The sequence below is a fragment of the Microcaecilia unicolor genome, chromosome 6 (assembly GCF_901765095.1).
Source record: "Microcaecilia unicolor chromosome 6, aMicUni1.1, whole genome shotgun sequence".
In the NCBI taxonomy this organism is placed as follows: Eukaryota; Metazoa; Chordata; class Amphibia; order Gymnophiona; family Siphonopidae; genus Microcaecilia; species Microcaecilia unicolor.
This window is the reverse complement of record NC_044036.1, coordinates 244,574,801-244,589,313: the sequence shown is the minus strand read 5'-3', so window position 1 is coordinate 244,589,313 and position 14,513 is coordinate 244,574,801.

Below are 14,513 nucleotides of genomic sequence, written 5' to 3'. Positions count from 1 at the left end.
GACTTTGGTCAAGGATAAGATTTTTACCTCAAAGAAAATGGAACATATGGAAAACTGGTTGAGGAATAACACTCTGAGATTTCAGAATTTCCCCAAGTCCTCACTAATTGCCCCATGGATATGGTAAGGAAATACTTTCTGGAAGTTCTCGAGTTTCCCACAGAGACATTCCTGCTTATTTTCAAAGGCCGCCATCTTCCGACACAAATCAGGAGATGGGCGTCCTTCTCCTAAGGTCACCCAAATCGGCATAATTGAAAGCCGATTTTGGGTGTCCTCAACTGCTTTCTGTCATGGGGATGACCAAAGTTCAAGGGGGCGTGTCGCCAGTGTACCGAAGGCGGGACGGAGGCGTGGTTAACAGATGGGCGTCCTCAGCCGATAATGGAAAAAAGAAGGGCCCCCCCCCTCACGAGCATTTCACCGACTTTACTTGGTCCATTTTTTTTCACGACCAAGCATCAAAAAGGTGACTGAACTGACCAGATGACCACCGGAGAGAATCGAGGATGACCTCCCCTGACTTCCCCAGTGGTCACTAACCAGCTTCCACCCCGAAAAAAACAACCTCAAAAACTTTTGGGTTTTTTTTAAGAGTATATCATTCGCTATGCCTCCATCCCTGCAATAGCAGTTGAGGACATCCTTCCCTGTAACGGCAGTTGAGGACGTCCAAAATGTGGATGCCCCTGCGAGAAGGACATCCACGCCCCCATCACGCCTCCGACACCCTCTTCAGTAGATTTGGGAACTACTGTCCTAACCTAAATCTGACCCTGTTGCTACCCACTTTTTATGGTCCTCAATGTAGGAGTTTAGTGAAAATTTTACTACTACTACTACTTAACATTTCTAAAGTGCTACTAGGGTTACGCAGCGCTGTACAATTTAACATGGAAGGACAGTCCCTGCTCGAAGAGCTTACAATCTAAAAAGACAATGTACAGTTAATCAGATAGGTCAGACAGATTGGGGCAACCTATATGTTCGAAAGGTTAGGTTCCGAACGCAGCATTGAAGAGGTGAGCTTTAAGCAAGGATTTGAAGATGGGTAGGGAGGGGGCTTGGCGTAGGGATTCAGGAAGACTGTTCCAGGCATAGGGTGAGGCAAAGCAAAATGAGCGGAGCCTGGAGTTGGCAATGGTGGAGAAGGGTACTGAGAGGAGGGATTTGTCATGTGAGCGGAGGTTACGGGCAGGAACATAGGGGGAGATGAGGGTAGAGATGTAGGGTGGAGCAGCAGAATGAGTGCATTTGTAAGTAAGGAGGAGAAGCTTGAATTGGATGCGGTATCTGATCGGAAGCCAGTGAAGCGACTTGAGGAGAGGGGTGATATGAGTATATCAGTTCTGGCGGAATATGAGACGTGCGGCAGAGTTCTGAATGGATTTTAAATTTTAGTATAAATTTAGGCACTCAGCCCTAGTAAATTTTCGAAGACACCAATAAAGGAGCATAACTCTCAAAGGAGCATAAATTACACAATTCCAGTACACATTCTGGTCTAGGCAAATAGTCCGTTGCTTGTAGGTTGTGGTTCCTTCCATTGGACCACTTTGAGAATTATCTAATGGTAATGATGCATATGAGCTTACAGAACCAGAATATTCCTAGTTGAAAGGATCATAATAACACATTGTTCTTTATGAATGTGCAGATATTCCTGCTCATGAACTATGGAAGTCATTAGGTGTTCCTTTTACTAATGTGTGCTGAAGGCCCATGTAGGCGCAGGTTTTGGGTGCGTGCAGAATCATTTTTCAGCACACCTGTAAAAAAGGCCTTTTTTCTATTTTTATGGATATTTGATTATATGCCACCCGGGATGGTCATTAACCAGTTTTGTACGGTAAAAGTTGGTGTGAATAAATAAATATTCAAAAAAGTGTATCAAATATGAGAAAAAAATGTAAATAAATAGAGGAATCATAGGTAGGAGAAGCAAAGGAGTAGCTAGGAGAGGTTAAGCTGATAAAAATCTAGTTAAAACTGTTGTGTAACTGGTCTCACAGTGCTGATGTGTTAGAAATTCTTTTCTCTATCAGAGTATAGGCCAAAACACTGACTCAAATGATAGGCATCCTTTCCAGAACAGAAAGGATAAACAGTTCAAAGTCAACTGCTTTCTATTGAGACTTGTGGAGGAAAGTCTGGTTGGAATGTTGGAAACTGGAATGTGATTAAGCCAGTTTAGAGCAGTTTGGAACTTGTCTGTGTCCTGGGGTAGCAAAACAACTGGTTGGGAGGGGGCTTAAAGAGGTAGCAGGTCACAGGACAATAAATCAAATGACAATGGAGTTAAGGGAAGTGTTGTGCTCAGCTGAACCCTGTGGTGAAGTGAAATCTGTCACAGTTGGTGCTCAGGGGTGCCACTTCCTCCTGAGAATCCTGCCCTCCCAGGGCTCCAGAGAGTACAGGGCTAGGGACATTGTCAACAGTTAAGGTAGTGCAGGTCTGATCAACCTCACCTTTTGTGCTCATGCTAAACTCTGTGAAATAACATAATATTTGTGTGTATGGGGGAGGGGGAGCACACACAACTGAAAAGAATATACATTTTACCAACAAATTCTAAAATAAAAAAAAAACCCCAAACAAACCTGAAATCAGTATGAACAGGAAAGCTAAGTTTTAAATATTTTCTTTTCTCTTTAGATTTTCTATAGAGTACAACACGCAGAGATGTCCAAAGCCTTTCCTCTTTACAGCAGCCTGGAAGCATAACACTGAGAAGTATGTGGACTTGAATGCTAAGCTCATTTGATAGAGAGCAGGAGCCCTGTTGAAACACTTTGGCGGTGGAAAGATGGATGTAGCATAAGCCCAGTGCAAGGAAATTAATTACCGCGCTTACAAAATTTCTGTAACAGATCATGGGTAGATTCTGCAGCAGGGCATTGAAAAGTCTGTGCCCTTGGTTTTGGAATCCAGCAGTGTAGGGATGAATCATCTCATTTAATTTTTAGATGTCAATATTTTGTTTTTGTTTTTTCATTATTTTTCTTCTCCCTATTGAATTTGTCAGATTGCCTTATTTTCCCTCACTGTAGCCTTTCTCAAAGCAGCAGCAATGGGGACACCTTGAATAAAGGGGCCAAATAATCTTATCAGCCCCACTTCCCAATTGTCTAGTTGATGCAGTGTAGGTTGAGTTCTAGCTAAGGCTGCCAGGTTCACAGGACAGGGTTGATCCAGTTCTGGGTTTACCCTGTTGCATGTAGTGACTTATAGTTCTGATTTTCCTAAGAAAAGCACGAGTACAAGTCCCAGCATGCACTGGGGTAAACCCAGGACTGGATCAACCCTGTCCTGCAAATCTAGATCCAGTTGGCAACCTTAGTCCTAGCCGTAGTGACCGTCTCTATTCCACTTCCTATGTCTCAAAGGCACCTTTTTCCTCCCAACATCCCTTATTCTACCAGTAATTTTCTTCCTTCTCTCTTTCACTCACCCCCTCTCCTTTCATCACATCTGAAAATCTAGGAGTATTCTAATAGGACTCAGGCCATCTTGGTGGCATAGAGAAACTGAAGACCAGAAGAAAGCTAACATCGAAGGTTCAGCCAATAATAATCTCTATAAAAATCCAGTAAACCTTCCCACAGATATTTAGTAGCAATTTCTATTGCTTTGATAGTATTCTGACTACTTTGTTGAACCAAGAATCAGTTATGAAAGAAGTGCATATAAAATATAGCATCAGATAAAGGACCATCTGGTCTGGCTGTTTCCCTTCCTATAGCAATACTGCAGATTCTACCTGATTTGAACTTTTCAAGCATTCTAAGCATTCTCTGTGCTTTTTCTGGGCCTTCTGTTTTTAATTTTCTTTCATGATCTGTTCTGATAGGCAGTTTCATGTAACTCACCACATTTTCTATAAGGAAAGCTTCTTAATGTTACTTACGAGTCTACCATCTTCCAGCCTCACACCTGACCTTTTGTTCTAGACCTTCCTTAGTTCTGGAACAATAATGGTACATTTAGGATGTCAGTACCTTCATACATCAGTTTTTGTTTTATTTGATTTGATTGATTTATTTGATATACCTGAAGGCACCAAAGCAGTTTACAACACTTCAATTACAATTCAAAACATGTTAAATGACAGTACTACTGAAAAATCCCAATCTCGACCTTACTATTGTCCAAAATTACTGACATAAAGCCAGGTTTTCACAGTCTTTCAAAATTGTAATTGTATGAACATCTTCAGGCAACTGGCTGCACAATGAAGGGCCAAAATAACAAAAAGCCAGTTTCATAGTGGTTAACTTAACCATAGATAATAAGGCACGTTCCAGTACAGTAAATTGTGAGAATTGCAATTGCCTCAATAGGACATATTTGTTGATAACAGCAGAAAGATAGGTAGGTGTCATGACTGTGGTCGTGATCCCTCTCTGACTCACCTAATGTCCCGATGGTTAGCTGCTGTGCTGGCTACTGTCTGCATTGTTTCTTTCCTGTGTGTTTCAAGCCTCACTTTGGGTTCAGTGTATTTCCTGCCTCTGTCCTGTTTATAAGGAAGTGGTGCAGTTTCATTCAGGGCCTTTGCAATGCCAAAGATCTCCAGGTTAGTCGTGTGTAGTGTAGGACTTCTGCCTTGTTGTTGTCTGTGTGCCTATGGGCACTTCTGCCTTGATTTCTTGTTGCTTTGTTCATAGCCTGTGGGCACTTCTGTCTTCATTCCTTGTTTAGGGTGCCTGTGTGCACTTCTGCTTCTGTTCTTCTCAGTCTATTTGTGTGCTAGGTTCAGCCTCCAGCCATAGTTCTGTTGTTTGTCTGTGGGGGTCAGCTTTGTAACCTGCTTGTGTCTGCCCTGTTTGTCTTCAGCTCCCGTTCCCTTCCTGCTTGTCTTTGCCCTGTTTGCTTTCAGCTTCTGTTCCTGCCAAGCTTGTTTGAAATTCCTGAATCCTGCTTGAGTATCCTGAATCCTGTTCCTGCCAAGCTTGTTTGAAAATCCTGAATCCTGCTTGAGTATCCTGAATCCTGTTCCTGCCAAGCTTGTTGAGTATCCGGTATCCTGTTCCAGTATCCTGAATCCTGTTCCTGCCAAGCTTGAGTATCCGGAATCCTGTTCCAGTATCCTGAATCCTGTTCCTGCCAAGCTTGTTTTTGAGTATCCTGAATCCTGTTCCTGCCAAGCTTGTTGAGTATCCGGAATCCTGTTCCAGTATCCTGAATCCTGTTCCTGCCAAGCTTGTTTTTGAGTATCCTGAATCCTGTTCCTGCCAAGCTTGTTTGAAAACCCTGAATCCTGTTTGAGTATCCTGAATCCTGTTCCTGCCAAGCTTGTTTGAGTATCCTGAATACTGTTCCAGTCATGCTAAGTCCATTCCTGCGTCCGGTTCCTGTCAAGCCAAGTGTGTTCCTGTATCCTGTTCCAGTCACACCAAGTCTGTTCCTGCATCCAGTTCCTGTCAAGCCTAGTCCATCTCAGCATCCGGTTCCAGCCAAGCTTAGCCAAAATTGGGTGGCGGAGCAGGTGGGGGAAGAGAGGTTAGTGGTTGGGAGGCGAGGATAGTGGAGGGCAGACTTATACAGTCTGTGCCACAGCCGGTGATGGGAGGCGGGACTGGTGGTTGGGAGGCGGGAAATACTGCTGGGCGGACTTGTATGGTCTGTGCCCTGAAAAAGGCAGGTACAAATCAAGGTAAGGTATACACATGAGTTTATCTTGTTGGGCAGACTGGATGGACCATGCAGGTCTTTTTCTGCTGTCATCTACTATGTTACTTTGTTCAACCAAAATGCTTTGAATACCAAACATAAAATTTTTAAACTGAGCCTAGTTGACACTGGTAGCTAGGGCAAATCAGCCAGAATAGGTATGACGTGATCAAATTTATTCTTAACAGTTATCAAATGGGCTGCTGTGGACAGCACTAGTCTTTTTGGGCTAATTTGAGCCAACCCCTGAAAAAGGGAATTGCAATAATCTTTTTTTTGATTTATGTATTTATTAATATTATCCAATATTTTACAAGACAATCCTCTTGTTCAGGAAAAGTATCTAATAATCTACAAATTATGTAAAAATAATAAAACAAACAGGAAAAAAAAAAGTGAAGCTTACATAAGTACATAAGTAGTGCCATACTGGGAAAGACCAAAGGTCCATCTAGCCCAGCATCCTGTCACCGACAGTGGCCAATCCAGGTCAAGGGCACCTGGCACGCTCCCCAAACGTAAAAACATTCCAGACAAGTTATACCTAAAAATGCGGAATTTTTCCAAGTCCATTTAATAGCGGTCTATGGACTTGTCCTTTAGGAATCTATCTAACCCCTTTTTAAACTCCGTCAAGCTAACCGCCCGTACCACGTTCTCCGGCAACGAATTCCAGAGTCTAATTACACGTTGGGTGAAGAAAAATTTTCTCCGATTCGTTTTAAATTTACCACACTGTAGCTTCAACTCATGCCCTCTAGTCCTAGTATTTTTGGATAGCGTGAACAGTCGCTTCACATCCACCCGATCCATTCCACTCATTATTTTATACACTTCTATCATATCTCCCCTCAGCCGTCTCTTCTCCAAGCTGAAAAGCCCTAGCCTTCTCAGCCTCTCTTCATAGGAAAGTCGTCCCATCCCACTATCATTTTCGTCGCCCTTCGCTGTACCTTTTCCAATTCTACTATATCTTTTTTGAGATACGGAGACCAGTACTGAACACAATACTCCAGGTGCGGTCGCACCATGGAGCGATACAACGGCATTATAACATCCGCACACCTGGACTCCATACCCTTCCTAATAACACCCAACATTCTATTCGCTTTCCTAGCCGCAGCAGCACACTGAGCAGAAGGTTTCAGCGTATCATCGACGACGACACCCAGATCCCTTTCTTGATCCATAACTCCTAACGCGGAACCTTGCAAGACGTAGCTATAATTCGGGTTCCTCTTACCCACATGCATCACTTTGCACTTGTCAACATTGAACTTCATCTGCCACTTGCACGCCCATTCTCCCAGTCTCGCAAGGTCCTCCTGTAATTGTTCACATTCCTCCTGCGACTTGACGACCCTGAATAATTTTGTGTCATCGGCGAATTTAATTACCTCACTAGTTATTCCCATCTCTAGGTCATTTATAAATACATTAAAAAGCAACGGACCCAGCACAGACCCCTGCGGGACCCCACTAACTACCCTCCTCCACTGAGAATACTGGCCATGCAATCCTACTCTCTGCTTCCTATCTTTCAACCAGTTCTTAATCCATAATAATACCCTACCTCCGATTCCATGACTCTGCAATTTCTTCAGGAGTCTTTCGTGCGGCACTTTGTCAAACGCCTTCTGAAAATCCAGATATACAATATCAACCGGCTCCCCATTGTCCACATGTTTGCTTACCCCCTCAAAAAAATGCATTAGATTGGTGAGGCAAGACTTCCCTTCACTAACAGGAAAACTATACTCAAGTCCATACATGTGATCCAAGATTTCAGGAAAATACTGGAGACAAATTATTTAAAGGTTAATCAGAAAAAAGAAATTATACAAATACTGTTAAGTAGAGCAAACACTTATAATTAACGCTTATCCATTTTCACTGAGGTTATGAGTGAAGATACATGAGACGGCTCTGTAAATACATATTTTTTTTCCTTAAACCTTATTATACACTTGCAGGGGTATCTTAAAAAGAAGGTACCCCCCCAAGTGTAAAACTTCAGGCCTAAGGAGCAGGAATTGTTTCCTTCGTCGTCGTGTCTCCTTGGAGACATCAGGAAAGAGTAAAACTTTTAAATCCAAAAAGGGTTTTATCTTTGTTTCGGAAAAACAGACGAAAGATCCAATTCTTGTCTGGTAATAGTGCAACTGTAGCCACCAATGTAGCTGCAGTTGCTAATTCGGTATCAGAAGTCTCAAGCAAGAGAGAGACATTTATCGGAGCTTCGGGTTGAAAGGTTCCTTTCCCAGGGATATAGTAAACCATAGTCATTGGTGGTAAGTTCTGTTCAGGAATTAGTAAATTTTCACGCATATAGCGTTTCAACATATCCATAGGAGCAACATTGTGAAGTCTAGGAAAGTTGACAAATCTTAGGTTATGATTTTTAGTGTAATTATCAAAGGTTTCCATTTTGTCTCTAAGACTCGTCAAATCTTTCATCATAATAGGTTGTACCGTTTCAAGCTTCATAATTCTCTGATCCAAGTTAACAAATTTCCCATTCAAATCTTAATCTGTTCCTCTTGTACCACCAGATTACTTTTCAGAGATTTAACTTTAGGCTGGACATCATTTATCTGCTTAAGGAAAACTTGTCCTAGGTTGGAAACCAGGTCCCACAAAGCTTCTAATGTCACATCTTTTGGTCTAATCATAAATTCTTTAGGAAGTTCAAACCTTACAGGCTGCTCTCGGTCCTCACTCTGCCCCTCTGCTCCTCTCCCCTCAGTTTGCGACGTTTCCACGGGCAAACTGCTCTCCAGTCCCACCTCTGTAGTAAGGGAGGCTTCGATTCGACGATCTTCTGGGCCCCTGACCTCTGCGGGAGTGGACCCCATCGAATCTAGGAGGAAAGAGCTGGCGCCAATCGGCTGGGGAGGGGGAGTGCGTTTGGCGGGGCTGAGAGTTACTTCAAAGCCAGAGAACGCCGAAGTCTCCGTTTCTCCGGCGCGCACCTCTGGAAGTGAACCGCCGTCACAGTGAACTCCCTGCGATCTCAAATATCGATCCATCGGACCAGGTAATGAGGGAGTTAGCGAGGAAGCCCTACCCGCTAGTCTCCCTCTTCGTTTTGGCATTTCTTTTTTTTAGGAGCGTGAGTCGCAGCAACCTAACAGCTGAATTGCAATAATCTAATCTACTAGTGACCAAAGCGTGAGTAATTTTCACCAGGTTTGATCTGGTCAGCACTGACATATCATTCCCAACTGAAAATAACAAGATTTAACCACTCTATTGATATGAAGATTAAAAATTTCATTTGATCATCACAGTGAAATCCTAACATCATCAAATCGTGAACTATATTAAGTTCCTTGCCCTCTAAAAAAGGCTTGAATTTCAAGTATTTTTATTTACAAAAGATCCACATTGCTACAGATTTATCCCATTAAGAACGAATTCATTATTGTACAACCAGTTCCCTAAAACTGCCAACTGTTGTTTGAATTTTGTGATGGTCCTTCACAAACATGATCAGCTGGATATCATCTAAAAATAATAAAAATGAAAAAATTTAAATCCAAACTTCCCAACAACCTTGCTAAAGGAACTAAATACAATTAAACAAAAGAGGTGACAGGAGTGTTTCTTGCAGACTCCACGAACTAACTCTTTGGGTTCAGAAATTTCTTTATTCCAATTTACAGTTTGAGACTGATTAAACAAATAAGAAGAAAACCAATTCAAAAATGTAGAACCAAGCCCCAAACTTCTTAGAAATTCAAGCTATTTAACATGGGATACAGGGTCAAAGGCAGCACTCAAATCAAGATCCCAGGTCCACTTACAAAAGTTTTCCCACCTGAGTACCAAGAAGCAGAAGAACAGCTTTTGGTTGGAGGGACCAGACAAAGCTCCCCATCCCCAAGCCAAATATTGTTCAAACTTTGATCCTGGTTGTCCACCCCATTCTTCTGTCTATATGAGGGTTCCCTTCAATACCATACCCCTTGTTCAAAACCATATGTTCCTGTTGATTTTAGTCACTGGTGCTCCTTTCTTGGCACTAGAATCAAGAAAGTACAGTGAAAATGTAACCGTATCTTTTTTTTTCTTTCATGTTTTTCTTCAAATCAAGAATAAGTTTTATGCTTTTAAAAGTATTTTACACTTTTACCCCCAAAATACTTGAGAAACATTTTTTATTTTTTTAATAATCCAGAATGTACTAATTTACTTCAGGAATTTTGGATCAAAGAATGTGAAAATGGAAGGCATAATTTATCAAGGTCTTTTCCTATAGACATAGGGGGGCCTGTGAACTAAGAGGTTTCTTTGTATGGGTTAACTGTTAACAACAAGAATGGCATGAAAACTTCCTTTAAAGGAAAATGAAAGAGGAAGTCATAGCATTCCATAGGTTCTACACAGCAAGTCCTCCAAATGGAGAAGGGAGGAGGAAAAAAAGAAGGACAAAGGGAACCTTAGTTGATGCCCCACAAAGAGACCATAAACACTGGACACCATAAGGATAAAAAGCAAAATGATCCCCCTTATCTACTAATAGGGGAGTAACTTTCCATTGAACCATTTAAGCTGAGTGTGGGGGGGGGGGGGGGGGGGGGGGAACAAACCAAATCACAGCCTTGATGCTTTAATACGTTTTGCAGAAAACAAGAAAAAAAAACCCACATTCAGCTACCAGTAAGACACCCTTGTATACACTGCTAGTAATGCTCTTTGCAGGGCCGGTCTTAGGCCGAGGTGACCAAGGCGGCCGCATAGGGCCTTGCGCTTAAGGGGGACCCGTGCGGTGCACCTCAACTCTGCCTCCTCCACTCCATCCCGCTCCTGCACCGGCGCTCAGTCTGCTGCCAACCACCCGCAACCCAGACCCAGCCAGACTGCTCTGCTGCACGAGCCGGCTGCCTGCCAGAGACTTGCAGCAGCCGGGCTGCAGCGCTCCCTGGCCCTGCTCACCAAGTCGCCGCTCCAGACCATACCTCTCCTGAGTGAGTCTGCACCTCTGACCCCCCCCCCCCCCGGGCCGTGTGGCGTGATGGTCACGACATGTGCTGCGTGCGTGAGCACCGCAGACTATCTGCAGCAGAGCAGTAGATCCGTCCTGCTCGGTCCTCCTGAGTGACAGACAGTCCTGGTCTGCCACTGAAGATGCGGCCCACCCCCGCAACAACTTCCTTCTTCAAGGGTGGGCCGCGCGGGACGGGCAGAGAGAGTTGAGAGAGTTCCAGTTCCAGCTTGAGCTTCCAGCCGCAGCCAGTCAGAGACAAAGTGACAGACATAGTCGGAGACTTCTTGAGTCAGAGAGTTGTGGTATATATTTTAAAACAATTTTAATACCTTGGTGGTCTATATGTTTTTATATTGTACATTATATTTTACACATCACTTTATGTTATTGTATATCTTTTCATTTCATTTTTATTTTATTGCATATATCTATATTATTTTTGCTTATCAATGGGGTAGAGCTAGGGCAGGGGTGGGGCTAGGATGGGGCCCACCAAATTGGTCTGCACAGGGCCCCGAACTTGCTAATACTGGCCCTGGCTATTTGCTTATCTTGGTTAACTGTACAAAGATCAGGGTAAATCTCAACTACCAAAAATAATACACCTTTGTACAAAAGGAAAAAAAACTGCAAGAATCCAATTTCTATGAGCTTCCAGTGCAAAAGTCATCAGAAATGCAGCTCTGGTCACCGCCTCTCTGTGATTACTCCAAAACTGCTGTCAAATCCTACTACTACTACTACTTAACATTTCTAGAGCGCTACTAGGGTTACGCAGCGCTGTACAAATTAACAATTAAGGACGGTCCCTGCTCAGAAGAGCTTACAATCTAAAGGACGAAATCCAAACTGTTTTCCAAAGCAGGGCAACTGTAGATTCCAGTATCTCCCTCCAGTCATCTGGAGGAGGGTAACCAGTGTATGTTCACAGCAGGTGGCAACACTTCCAACAGGAAATTTAAACACACTGTTGAGAATTTAAACAGTATACTTTGGCATGGTAATAGCTGTTTTAGAAAAATTAAATAGGACATACTTTTTGGTGACATTTTCAAAAACTTAGTGTCCTAAATTATAGGCTGTCCTTCAGCGAGGTAGAGTTCACAAATTGCTGGAATGTAATTTTTTCTTACATTTGATTCCTCAGACTCTGAATCCTAGTCTTATGATTTGTTCACTCTCTGTCCTTACATAAATCAGCTCTGTTGTTTCTCTATCTGGTCAGCAAGGCTAATACAGGACACAGTGGCCCAGAACTCCTGCAGAGTACTAGGACCAGTGCTATTTAACATATTTATAAATAATCTGGAAATTGGAATGATAAATGAGGTGATTAAATTTGCGGATGACACAAAACTATTCAAGGTTGTTAAAACACATGTGGACTGTGACAAATTGGAGGAAGACCTTAAGAAAATTGGAAGACCAAATAGCAGATGAAACTTAATGTGGACAAATGCAAAGTGATGCACATTGGGAAGAATGATCCAAATCATAGGGTCCATCTTGGGGGTCAACACCCAAGAAAAAGATCTAGGTCTCATTGTGGGTAATATGCTGAAATCTTCTGCCCAGTGTGCAGCAGGGGCGTATCTGGAATCCGGCGGTAGGGGGGGCCAGAGCCAGAGAGGGGGGGCACATTTTTGCCTCCCTCCCCCCCCCCCCCCGCTGCCGCCTCCTCTCTCCACCCCCTCCCCGCCGTCAACCCTCCCCCGTTGCTTACTTTTGCTGGCGGGGGGCCCCAACCCCCGCCAGCCGAGGTCCGACCCGCAATCTCCATATTTCGTCTTCCTCCGTGGCCATGTGCTTCAAGGAAGTAACGCTGCAGTGCTGATTGGTTGAATCCAGTTCGGCGTCTGTCGCCGAACTGGATTCAAACCAATCAGCACTGCAGCGTTACTTCCTTGAAGCACATGGCCACGGAGGAAGACGAAATATGGAGATTGCGGGTCGGACCTCGGCTGGCGGGGGTTGGGGCCCCCCGCCAGCAAAAGTAAGCAACGGGGGAGGGTTGACGGCGGGGAGGGGGGCCAGGGCGAAATCTGCGGGGGCCCAGGCCCCTGTGGCCCCACGCAGATACGCCCCTGGTGTGCAGTGGTGGCCAAAAAAACAAACAGGATGTTAGGAATTATTAGGAAAGATATGGTAAATAGGACTATAATGCCTCTGTATTGCTCCATGGTACAACTTCACCATGGGTTCTACACAGATACAAAGAGTGACCAAAATGATAAAGCGGGATGGAACTCCTCTCATATGAAGAAAAGATAAAGAGATTAAGGCTCTTCAGCTTGGAAAAGAGAAGGCTGAGGGGGGGGGGGGGGATATGATTGAGGTCTACAAAATGCTGAGTGGTGTAGAATGAGTAGAAGTGAATCGATTTTTTATTCTTTCAAAAAGTACAAAGACCAGGGGACACTCAATGAAGTTTCATGGAAATAGTTTTCAAACAAACAGGAAGAAATATTTCTCACTCATTGAGTAGTTAAGCTCTGGAACTCTTTGCCAGAAGATGTACTAACAGCAGTTAGTGTATCTGGTCAGTTCGGGCACCTTTTTGTGCCTTGGTCATAAGAAAAACATGACCAGGTAAAGTCATCCAAGTGTTCATCAGGGACGTCCTTGTTTCTTTCAATTATGGGTCGAGGACATCTAGTGTTAGGCACGCCCAAGTCCCGCCTTCGCTACACCTCCAACATGCCCCCTTGAACTTTGGCTATCCCTGTGACGAAAAGCAGTTAGGGACATCCAAAATCGGCTTTCGATTATACCGATTTGGACAACCCTGTGAGGACGTCCATCTTCTGATTTATGTTGAAAGATGGGCGTCCTTCTCATTCGAAAATGAGCCCAATAGGGTCCCAAATGTGGGAGATTTTAAATGTAACTATATAACAATGAGGGGGTCCAATGTACTCCATTACCTAAGGCTTACCAAAGGGTTAATCCTGCCCTGGCTCACTGACCCATGATCTACATTGTAGAGACTAGTTCATGTTAATTTTGTGCCAGTGGTGTAACCTCGGGTTCTGGACCCCCCTCCTGCCGAAGTCTGGCTACGCCCCTGCAGAGGAAAGCCAGCAGAGCAGGATGTGCTCAGTGTTGCCAGGTGGGCGGTTTTACCGCCCAATTGGGCGGTTTTCCGCGACCCGCCGCGGGAAATTTTTGCCCGCGGCGGGTTGCGGTTTTTTGGGCTGGTTTTTGTGCTTCGGGCGGTTTTTTTTAGGTGGCTTTTTCGGCCGCGGTGGGCGGGGTTAGTGACGTGGGAGGCGGGGTTAGTGACGTGGGAGGCGGGGTTAGTGACATGGGAGGCGGGGTTAGTGACGGGGAAGGCGGGGTTAGTGACGGGGAAGGCGGGGCCGATGATGGCGGGGGCGGGGTGATGACGCGGGGGTGTCAGGGGCGGGGTTTGAGTTTGGGCGGGTTTTGGGCTGGATTTTGGGCTCCTTTAGGCTGGAAAAATTTTTCCACCTGGCAACCCTGGATGTGCTGCTCACTAACTCCTCCTGATGACTGGAGAATAGACAGACCTTTGGAGGAAGTGGTGGGTCTACCCCAACAGGCCGCTGCTCAAAATGTAGAGATGATTATTGCCAGACTATTGCCGGTATTTGTGAGTGCAGAATGCTCAGAGAGCTCTAGCATTTGAAAAAATGTGCTTACCAAAGATTAGCACAAATCAGTGGTGTAGCTACATGGGGCCCCCCAATTTCTTGAGGGCCCCTGGTTTTGCTGGTGGGGGTCCCCAACTCCTGCCAGTTGAAGTGCTGCCCAGGAGCATGCAGGACATGAAGGGAGGACAGAGCAGGGCAGACAACGCGGCAGCGCCGGCGACCAGCGCTGGACAATG